The sequence below is a fragment of the Pinus tabuliformis genome, chromosome Q, assembly GCF_031772625.1.
Source record: "Pinus tabuliformis cultivar Carrire ecotype Pingquan chromosome Q, CPIR1, whole genome shotgun sequence".
In the NCBI taxonomy this organism is placed as follows: domain Eukaryota; kingdom Viridiplantae; phylum Streptophyta; class Pinopsida; order Pinales; family Pinaceae; genus Pinus; species Pinus tabuliformis.
In genome coordinates this window covers 403,280,576-403,289,497 of record NC_142296.1, presented here as the reverse complement: position 1 = coordinate 403,289,497, position 8,922 = coordinate 403,280,576, and positions in this window count along the sequence as shown.

Here is an 8,922-nt window from a genome sequence, read left to right as displayed (position 1 = left end):
TTGAGACTGGTCTAGGACCAGTGGTACACACTCTGAGATTGATTATACTGGTCTGGTAGCAGTGGTACCCACTATGACGTTTACTTTGGGTCGGTTGAGACTGGTGTGGGACCAGTGGTACGCACTCTGAGACTGACTTCGGGTCAGTGGAGAATGGTATGAGACATTCTCGATCAATTCTTCTTCTTCATAATTCAGCGGAGCTAAGTTGAGAAGAGCAAAGCCAGCAGAGCTGAGTAGAGCAGAGCAGAGTAGAGCCAACAGAGCAGAGCAAAGCTAGCAGAGCTAAGCAAAGCAAAGCAGAGCCAGCAGAGCTGCGCAGAGCAATGCAGGGCACTAATGGCAGAGATAGTACAATCGAACATATGGATCAGCGGATGGAGTTCTCCCTAGTTGAGAGGGAGTGTTAAATTGGAAACTAGGGCCAAACTCCATGTGGGTCATCTTATTGATGGCAACTGATATTTTTATTGGATCCCTCTCATCGAGAGGTGTAGGATTGATCTAAAGACCATCCGATTCCAATAAGTATTTATGAAGTTAAGAATTTATTTATGTTATAAATCAAATTGTCAAGTCAGCGAGCAACTTGAGTAGGCTCAGAAGCCCAACAGTCATGTCTATTCAACCTCTACGTTTTAGTATAAATAGAGAGGACTTCAAGTCATTTACACACACTTGGATCTCTTCCTCTCTCTACTTGTCTTTGGGTTTTAGTAGGAAGAGAGATCCTAAGGAAAAGCCAGAAAAGCCGAAAATACCAAAAAAGTCAGAAAAGCTAGCGATGTCGGAACTATTGGAACTGTTGGAATAACCAAAAAAGGTGGAAACGCCAGAAAATTCGGAACTGTCGAAATTGCCAGAACTGTCGAAAAAGCCAGAAAAGCTGGAACTGTCGAAAAAGTCGAAAAAGCCGGAAAAGCCGGAAAATCCGGAACTGCCAGAAAAGCTGGAAACGCAGAAAAAGCCAGAAATACCGAAAAAGTTGGAAAAACCGGAAAAACCGGAAATGTCAGAAATGTCGGAACTGTTGGAAAAGTCGGAACTGTCGGGAAATCCGGAACTACTAGGAATTGCCAAAACAGTCGGAGCATCTGTCTCCGAAGGAAGGCAGCGTGATGTATGAGATCATGGGCAGCATAATAAGCAGCATGATGATATGAGCATGGGCAGCATAATGATGCATGATGATATGACCATGGGCAGCATAATGATGAATGAGATCATGAGCATGGGCAGCTTGATGATGAATAAGACCATGGAAGATGCAGCATGATGAGCAGCATGAAGAAGTGAGCAGCTAAGTCATCAAGGTTCAACACATGTGACAGTACCGCAAGGTGTCACACGGTAATGTGCAGCAAATAGACGAGATGCAACACTATGATAGGTGAACGAGTCACCTTAGATAATTAGTTGAAGCAATATGTCTTCAACTGATCTCATGACGATATCAAAAGTCAAAGTGATTGACTTCTATTGTAAATGTACTATCTCTCTCACTTTCTCTACTGAACTTTGAAGAACATAAAAAAAGAATTGATCAAGGGTTTCCCCACGTTGTGGGGTTTGTCCCTGGCTAACGCCACATCTTGTGTCCTCTTGTCATGGCTTGTCTTCTGCGATTTATATTTATGTTCTATCTGTAGTTTACTTTATGCTGGTGTGATTGCTAATGTGGAAAAGAAATTGAAATAAATTGCTCTAGCATAGAACATAACTAAAATTAACAGTCAGCCTCTAGGTGCAAGCAGACTGATAATACTTTAAATGACTATTATACAACTTGTGATGTCCAAAGCAAAGGTCACACCACTTGAATCTTAGCGCAGTTACATCATGCCAAAATGCCATTGCTCAACTGGAAACAAGATTCACTGCACAGGAGTTACATCACGAAATGGGCCACACATTCTCCTTGAATTATGTCGGAAGCTTCAGTCTAGCGACAATCTCAACCAAAGAATTTCAGCAAATAGGCTTAGCCAAAACTAAACCCATTGGAGTTCACGCAAAAACCTGGATGCTTATTGCTACATATGTATAGATTTGATGAGTTGTAACCTATGCTCATTGCAGACCCGTGTTGATTGTCAAGATTTGACTCACATTATGCTTATTATAGAACCTACCTTTTAGGATTCCATTTAGGCCGCAAAAGATGGATCATTTAAATGACATTTGAACGTAGTGCTAGGGTAATCACACCTCAAATACAGTATCTTCCAATAATAAGTCGCAAATGATTGCAATCGCTTCACATGTGCCCTTGTTAGTCTTTAAGGCGAACTAGAAGACATTAAAGGATCTGCGGTAAGATTGTAAACCAGTGAGTCCCTGTGAAAATTTCAGCTATTGCAGCAACTCAAAATTATTCTTCTAAATGTTGTTGATCTCTGGTAGCATCGAATGTGCTCTAAGTCTCAAATTTTGTAGGGAGGCTTGGGCACATGTATTCTAAAGAACCCATAAATCGTTTTCAGAAATTCCACCCAGAGGCAGTTTTATTAAAATAATTAATTGTTTTTAATAGGACCCTAAGTCTAAACTTAGGAAATTAAAATAATTAATGGTTATTAATCTAACTGTGGGTGTAACTTCTAGAAGAAGACGAGGATCAAGCAAAAATGATCTTAGCCATTGATTAGCTTCTAATTTGGGTCGTTGAATGTCAATGAGGAGATCATTTAAGGAAGCTTGAGGATCATTTGGAAGACACACAGAGAGTTGATCAGTTAGATCCAATTACTGAAGTTAGAGGCAGCGCAGTGATTTCATAGTAATCACACAGAGAAGGGCAGAGAGAGTTTTTGTTGGAGGATCTTCTCTAAAGCCAAGGATACTCAGTAGAGAGGTAGAGAGACACACAAAGGAGGCAGCGCAGTTGGCAGAGACGATGACGCAAAGCCAGGAAGGGCTCATGTAGGACCCATGCAGAGCAGCGTAGAAGCCTTCCACGCAGAAGTCCGAAATTTGTTGAGGAGGCTGACGTTCTGAGCCAAGAGGGTTGGAATCAACTCTTGAGAGAAAATCAATTTCCAACAGAGGTGACGGAGCACCTTAGAGGCTGACGCGTGCCCACACAGGAGCAGCGCAGAAGTAGTCAGGGACTTGTTGGTTCAGTTGTCGGATCAGCTGGGAGTTGCAGTGTAGAGTGAGGTAATCTCACTAATTTCTTCTGTCGAGTGATATTCTCTATATTGGATTGTTAGCAAGGCATCTAGAGGTTGTATTCAAAAATAACTTCTGCTTAATAATAAAAACCCTCAAATCTGCTACACCGGTTTTCCCGCATTGGGTTTTTCCGAGGACATTTATCCAAAAATAATTGTGTTATTTGGGTTGTATCATTCTCTTGTTCAGTTTCTTGTTTCGGCATATTAATTTAATGGTGTAGGCTGCAGTGTATGTATTTCGATGTTTGTCGTAGGAAACTATAAATAACTTGTTCATGTAAATCTAACATGTAGGAGAAATATCAACAGTTGTTGCAGTAGGGATTATGGTTTAAGGAATTTTCACATGGTATCAGAGCTGCAGGTGGAACAAGAAGATCAAAGCCAGAGAACGCAGCGCTGAGCAGAGAAGGAGGTCGAATAGCTGTAGGAGGCAGCAATTCAAATCCCAGAGGGATTGAGTTGTCCAAGCAAGGAGGGTTCAAGAATCGAGGAAAGTTTCTCTCTGAGTGAGTCGACATAGAGGAAGGGCTTCCAGATCGAAATATTGTTGTGGCAGAGGGAGCAGCGCTGATCCTCAACATTGAAAAGCGCTGGTGGGACACAGTTTTTATGCAGGCAGTTTGTTGGGCAGAAAATCGTCAAAGGAGAGAGAAGAAGCACAGTGAGGGAATTTTTCCTCAGTAGACTTACCGCCAAGAAGTCGGCTTTCTTATTGCAACAACAGTAAGGAACAGAGAGGAGTAGTTCGACATTTCTATGGCAGAGATGGCAACCAGTGGGCTGCGAGATCAAGACAAGTTGGATGGGGCATCCAACTATGTCATCTGGAAGGCAAGAATGTAATTCCTTCTAGATAAGCATTCTCTCGAGACCTATGTCAACAACGTGGTGGCTGTGCTAGCAGATCCAGATCCGTTGAAGAATTACCAGGGAGAAATGGCGAAGGCCAAGAGGATGATCCCTGATGGAGTAAAGGATCACGTGGTTTGTCACGTCGCTAGCAGAGGGACTGCTAAGGAGACATGGGGCGCCTTGGAAACGTTGTATCAAGGATCTTCTGAGCAACAGAAGATGAACTTAGAGCAGAAACTGAGATCTGCATAGATGCAGAAGGGGGAATGCATAGATTTGTTTCTCATGAAGCTTCAGGAGACCCGCGATGAGTTAGCAATTGTGGCGCCTACACCTCAAGGGTCTGAGATGGTAAGACTGGCCATAAATTATGTTTTTGAAGATTGGGAAGTCTTTGTCCAAAGTATCATGGGCAGGGCGACTTTGCCAAATTGGGATGAGATGTGGGCAACTCTTAAGCAAGAGGAGCTCAGGAGAGACTTGGTCAAGTGTAAGCTTGACGGAAGCAACAGCAGTGAGTCGAAGCCCAAGGAGGAGGAAGAGAATGCAGCCCTTGCATCCAAGGGGCAGCAAGAGCAGCAGACACAGAAGAAGGACGTCTCGAAAATCAAATGCTTTAAGTGTGGTGAAATGGGTCACTACGCAACACAGTGTCCTCTCAGGAAGAAGGACAAAGATGAGAAGCACGATCCGAAGGCTGCACCCGCGAAGATTGAGGAGTTCGCCATGACAGTCGAGATACCTCTAGGAGGGAGGTGGGCTGATTTGTAGTTGTAGTTCGAAAGAGCTACAGATGGGCAGGATCCTTGAGGAGCCCACCTCTCGGATCAATACCTTGCTACAGAGGCCCAAATCAGTAGTAGCAAGATGGAGTAAGTGTCAATTGGTGCATAGGAATGTTGGAGCGAAAGATGCAGTGGCTACAATGCCAATTCTAAGCAATGTGGTGTAGAGTTGTAGCAGTGCAGGGAGGCACCGTGCAGTAGCAACAACAACGTAGTAGCTTCAAAGGGATAACATGGGACTAGCAATAGTCAAATCTTCAGCATCAAGATGCATCTATGTTGAACACTTATTCAATAATTTGGGATGTTTTTCCGTTGTTGATGCAGTAGCAGCAGCAGTTTGCAGTGCAAGGGCAATTGGCAGTGCCAGCAGCAGCACGGATGCAGAAATTCAAAGGGAGCTATAGTACGAATGCAGTGTTGATAGTGGCAGTGTCAATAGCAGTACAGTTGCAGCAACAACACAGTTGTTGGTGGACAGCATGTCAGACATCAGTAGCGCAGGGCACGATGTTATGAAGTCAGGGTGATGCTTCAGTGGGAGGCATTGCTAGAGCACGTTTCTCGCTAAGAGGGAGTATTGATTTCTGGTAGCATCGGATGTGCTCTAAGTCTCAACTTTTGCAGGGAGGCTTGGGCACATGTATTCCAAAGAACCCAGAAAGTGTTTTGGGAAATTCCATCCAGAGATAGTTTTATTAAAATAATTAATTATTTTTAATGGAACCCTAAGTCTAAACTTAGGAAATTAAAATAATTAAAGGGTATTAATATAATTGTGGGTGTAACCTCTAGAAGAAGACAAGGATCAAGCAGAAATGATCTTAGCCATTGATTAGCTTATAATTTAGGTCGTTGAATATCAACGAGGAGATTATTCAAGGAAGCTTGAGGGTCTTTGGAAGACACACAGAGAGTTGATCAGTCAAATCGAATTACTGAAGTTAGAGGCAGCGCAGTGATTTCGTAGTGATGACGCCGAGAGGGGAAGAGAGAGTTTTGGCTGGAAGATCTTGTCTGGAGCCAAGGATACTCAACAGAGGCAGAGAGACACACAGAGGAGGCAGTGCAGTTGACAGAGAGGGTGACGCAGAGCCATGAAGGGCTCATGCACGACCCACACAGAGCAGCGCAGAAGCCTTCCACGCAGAAGTCCGAAATTTGCTGAGGAGGCTGACATTCTGAGCCGGGAGGGCTGGAATCAGCGCCTGAGAGCAAATTGATTCCTAGCAGAGGTGACTTAGTGCCTTAAACATTGACGCAAGCCCACGGAGGGGCAGCGCAGAAGTAGCCGAGGACTCATTGGTTCAGTTGTCGGATCAACCAGGATTTGTAGTGTAGAGTGAGGTAATCTCACTAATTTCTTTTGCCGAGTGATATTCTTTGTACTGGATTGCCAGCAAGGCATTCAGAGGTTGTATTCAGAAATAAATTCTGCTTAATAATTAAAACCCTCAGATCTGTTGCACCAGTTTTCCTGCATTGGGTTTTTCCGAGGACATTTGTCCAAAAATAACTGTCATTTGTGTTGTATTTTTCTCTTGTTTAGTTTCTTGTTTCGGCATATTAATTTAATGGTGTAGGTTGTAGTGTATGTATTTCAATGTTTGTCGTAGGAAACTACAAATAACTTGTTCATGTAAATCTAACATGTAGGAGAAATATCGACAGTTGTAGTAGGGATTCCGGTTTAAGAAATTTTCACAATTGTAAATTTAATTATGGAATTTATTTGCTATAGCAAACAATGAATAAAATCACAACTGCAATTTTCACCATAAAAACATTGTTGAAACATAAACTGGAATCTGAGAAATAATATGCACACACAAAATAAAACTTGCGCAGTTATTTTTAGACAAATGTCTTCGAAAAATACCAATGTGGGAAAATCGGTGCAACAGGTGAGGTTTTTTATTATTATGCAGCAGTGAAATTCTAAGTACAATAAAATGTCACCAAACTGGTGGTTCTATCTAAGAAATACTGGCAAAAAAATATGAGGGAGTTTACCCCCCTCACCAAACAGTCCTGACTCAATTTTCCCTCAAAAACTGACTCTCAGAATGAACTGTGTCCACCCCTGTGAAGTCCCTTGTACGCTTAGCCCAAAAATCCCTCTGAATCAGATGTCCTTCTTGTCTCAGCCCTTGGAAGTGACTCACTTTGCCTACTAGGAATTTTCCCAACCACTAGCAACTGAATCGACCTCTTCCTTTATTAAATTGATATGCCCTCTTGAGGCTTTTGCGTAGCCTCCAGGAGAAATAACTTAGCCTCATCCCCTGACTCTCCAGATCAGGAAACCTCCTCCAGAATCATTGTCTCTGCCCCTATGCATCCCTTATAGCTCGAACTCTCTTCCTCTGCTCGACCTCTAAAGCTAGATAGCTCAACCTGCCAAGGAACTCACACTATTACCTCTCACTATGTGTGTCTTCTCCATCTACCCATCTACCTCTTCTTATAATCTCTAGTTGAGACTTCAACAGCCACGATTAAAACTTAATCGATGGTTGAGATCATCTCCAAGTCGATCTGTGTGAGTTTTTACAGAATTTTTACCTTTCTCAATTATTACTATTAATTAACCAATTTTCCTAACTTAAAAAAAAAATAATGATGGTTAATTAATTTAATTAAGATATCTTTAGGTGGAATTTCTAGAAACAATTTCTGGGTTTTGGAGAACCCAAGTGTTTTAGTCTCTCCACAAAGTTTGGAAGGTACTACTATTGTCAACTGCAACTAGAAATTTAGGATTTTTGAACTAGAAACCCTCAGAGAGAAATCTCCCTTTGTGTGTGCAATTTCTCTTCCACCTGACGCTAATTATGCTACTGCAAACAATTGCAAAACCCTATTGCGCCTAGACAGGAACTATGCTCTGCGAAAATAGTGTCGCTCACCTCTGCCTACTGGAATCACTTTCCCTAGACAAATCGAACTTTCCTACCACCTGCAACTGGAAAATCGAACCCTATCTAGCAATTCGCACTACCTGGCTAGGCACTGCGCAGCCCCTGGGAAATGCGTGTTGTTGCTCCCTTTGAGCCACGAAATTCTCCCTCTTCATTTATGACCACCTTGTCTATCACTCTTGCTCTTATACAATGTGAAAATTTCAACTATTGCAACTAGAAATTATTTTCTAACTATAAATTTAATTATGTAGTTTATTTGCTACGGCAAACAATAAATAAAATCGCAACTGCAAATTTCACCATAAAAACACTGCAGAAAAATAAAATGGAGTCTGAGAAATAATATGCACACCCACAATAAAATTTACATAATTATTTTTGGACAAATGTCCCCAGAAAAACCCAATGTGGGAAAACCAGTGCAGTAGCTAAGGGCTTTTATTATTATGCAGCAATGAAATTCTGAATCCAATAAAATGACGCCAAACTGGTGTTTCTATCTGAGAGAAATATTGGCAAAAATATCTGAGGTAATTTACCCTCCTCTCTAAGCAATCCCGGCTCAATGTGCCCTCAGAAGTTGATTCTCAAAATGAACTGCGTCCACCCCTGTGCAATCCCTTGTATGCTCAACCCGGAACTCCCTCTGAATCAAACGTCTTGCTTGTCTCGGCCTACTGGAAATTTTCCCGGCCACCGGCAACCAAATCAACCTCTTCCTTTGCTGAATCAATATGCCCTCTTGAGGTTTTTGCGCAGCGTCCTTGAGAAATAACTCGGCCTCCTCTTCTGACTCTTTGGAACTAGAAACCTCCTTCGGAATCACTATCTCTACTCCTTTGTGTCCCTTCTGGATCAAACTCTCTTCCTCTACTCGACCTTTGAAGTTATATAGCACAACCTACCAAGGAACTCACACTATTGGCTCTCACTTTGTGTGTCTTCTCCATCTACCCATCGACCTCTTATAATCTCCAGTTGAGATTTCAACGGCCACAATTAAAACTTAATCGATGGTTGAGATTATCTCCAAGTCAATCTTTGTGAGTTTCTAGAGAATTTTCACCTTTCTCAATTAATTACTATTAATTAACTAGTTTTCCTAAGTTAGACTTGAAAATTTTAAACATTGATCAATTAATTTAATTGAGTTATCTCTAGGTGGGATTTCCGTAAACGATT